Consider the following 2,874-nt stretch of genomic DNA (forward strand, 5'->3'; position numbering starts at 1 on the left):
CAAGATCTCAGTTCATCATACACTACAAGATCTCAGTTCATCATACACTACAAGATCTCAGTTCATCATACACTTCATGATCTCAGTTCATCATACACTTCATGATCTCAGTTCATCATACACTACACTTTGTTGCACATTATCTGATTCTGTTTTGGCCTGTTGATATTGAACCCATCTTCTGTTTCCCATGGGAGCTTCCATCCATCTTCACTGGGGGGCCAGAGCCCCCCTCAGCCCAACTCAAACTGTAGTTGGGCCACGTTGTCGGGTTTGTTTGCCCATTTGAACTGTGACGTTTTATGGTCTGAGACTTTTCTGCATCATTCATATTACTGTCACTATTTTCAGTTCTCAGATTATCTGGAGTCACTGAATCTTGTTAATACACCTGAATCAGCCCATCACTGCAACTTTCAATGTTTTTACCATACCATACATACTACTTTATTTATAAAGCACTTAAAACAGCTACAAGGCCAACCAAAGTACTGTACAGACAAAACAACAGGTAACACACAAAGCAAAATACAAAATGAGGTAAATCAGAATATAGACATAAAAACGATGCAGATAATGACGACAAACCAGTGTGGAGCATACAGGATCAAAACACAGATCATCTGGTGTTGAAAGCTACTGAATAGTAGTGAGTTTTTAAACGGGACTTGAAAACCGACAGGGAGGGGCCCTGTCTGACAAGCAGAGGTAACTCGTTCCAGAGTCTTGGTCCTGCTACAGAGAAGGCCCTGTCACTTCTGCGCTTAAGACGAGTTCCTGGAACTGTGAGAAGCAACTGGTCCGCAGACCTCAGGGAACGTGGAGGGACATACGGTTGTAGCAGATCAGAGAGATTGTGTGTGTGTGTGTGTGTGTGTGGGGGGGGGGGGGGGGGGGCCGACACTGTTCAGTGATTTGTAGACATACATGAGTATTTTGAACTGGATTCGAAAGTGAACCAGTAACCAGTGCAGTGAGGCCAAAACTGGTGTAATGTGCTCTCTTTGGCCTGTACTGGTTAAAATCGGGCTGCTGCATTCTGGACCAGTTGTAGTCGTGCAATGGAGGTCTGACTGATACCAAACAGGAGCGAATTGCAGTAATCAAGCCTAGATTTAAAGAATGCATGTATTACTGTCTCCAGGTTATTGTTGGACAATATGGGCTTCAGTTTAGACAGCCGCCTCAGTTGGAAGAAGCATGATTTAACAACCATGTTTACATGATTGTTAAGTTTCAGGGAAGGGTCCATTATCACTCCCAGATTAGTGACTCTTTGTTTTTCTGACAGGGTTAGAGCGGAAAGGTCGATACAGTGGTTTGTGATCGTGTCATTGGGAGGGAACAACATGACTTCAGACTTCTTTTCATTGAAACTCAAGAAATTTAAAGCCATCCAGTCCCTGATGTCAGCCAGGCAGTTGAGCAGCGGTTGGTTGTTTTTGGGTTCTGAATGATCGCGTCTTCATTAATGTTTCTCATGGTTCGATTATGGGGGCTAATTGTCACACTGTTAACTCCTGTAATTACACATCAGTCACAAAAAACTCAAGAAAATGTCTGATAATAATGTTGTTACTGCTCTCAGGGATTCAGCCCAACCCTGGACCCCCCCCCCCCCCCCCCACTAATTACAGCACACCAAATGACTTTAAGAACATGTCTGGACTTCATTTTCTGCGTGTAAGGGTGCATTCACACTAGCCCTGTTTAGTCCGCTTCAATCGAACTCTAGCTCGTTTGTCTAGAAAGTCCGGTTCATTTAGGGAGGTGTGAACGCACCATCGAACTCTGTCACGGAACAAAAAGGCGAACTCTGGCCTGGGCTAAAACCTAGGTCTCGGTTCAGTAGAAGCTCCAGCGCGGTTCGAGTGCAGTGTGAATGTAAACAGACCAAGCCCCGCTCCGCAGGGTGAACAAACACGCATTGCTCTGACCTTATATGGAGCCGTCAGCTGCCTTGTGTGGAAAAACAATATTCTCCATGGTCGTCTGTCTCATCTTCTGCTCATGCCAAGTCCATTTTTGAAAAATGACAAAATATAACTCCTAAAACTGCTAAAACTTGATGCCACTTCGTTTTTATTTTTATTTACAGAAGAAGAAGAAGAAAAAGAAGTGTCTTCAGAGGTTTTTGTGTCGTTTCTTTCAGTAGTTCTTGGTACAGCGCCCCCACAGGCGAGCGGGGGAATGTGTTGGTTCAACAGGTTGGCTCGACTGCACAGTGCAGTGTGAATGCAAACGCACCAGCTCAAATGTAAACAAAAGGTCATGAATATTGGTTCCGAACCGAGTCTACCGAACTATCAGGTGTGAAAACGACCTAAATGCACGTAGCCTTCTGAGAAAACTTGATGCCTTGAAAATTCTGGTCAGTTCTTCGGGGGCAGATGTCAATCAATCAATCAACCTTTATTTATACAGGTAAATCCCATTGAGCCTCGAGGACTCATTTACAAGAGAGACCTGATTTCAACAAAGAAAGATGACAACAATGGACAACAGCAACAACAATAAGCAGTTATAAAAACTCATACTAGTTTTTTTTTTTTTTTTTTTTTTTTTTTTTTAACAAATAGGATGGCTAAAAGGAAAAAGGTAACAAAACAAAAAAAAACCAGCTAGATTCCAAGACAAATGTATAAAACTAAAAACAGGAACATGTCTGCATTGGTCCCTGCCAGGAGTCCAACAGATTCTTAAAGCCACTTAGAGAGGTCAAGGTCGAGAGCTTCAAATCTTTTTGTAAGATATTCCAGGAAACAGGAGCGGAGTAGGATAAGGCCCTTTTGCCTAGTTCAGTCCTCACTGAGGGAACACTGCAGGTAATAATGTCCTGAGAGCGCACTCCGTAGCTGCACTCACGCAGAGACA

The 2,874-nt window shown here is 43.4% G+C and overlaps 1 protein-coding gene across 1 annotated transcript in view; it reads left to right on the forward strand.

The window, feature by feature from the left end:
• tspan5a (tetraspanin 5a) overlaps positions 1 to 2,874 on the forward strand; it is a gene marked incomplete in the record, with an annotated part of 44,127 nt that overhangs the window by 1,242 nt on the left and 40,011 nt on the right.

Source organism: Nematolebias whitei, chromosome 1, assembly GCF_014905685.2.
Source record: "Nematolebias whitei isolate Nwh7 chromosome 1, NemWhi1, whole genome shotgun sequence".
Classification (NCBI taxonomy): domain Eukaryota; kingdom Metazoa; phylum Chordata; class Actinopteri; order Cyprinodontiformes; family Rivulidae; genus Nematolebias; species Nematolebias whitei.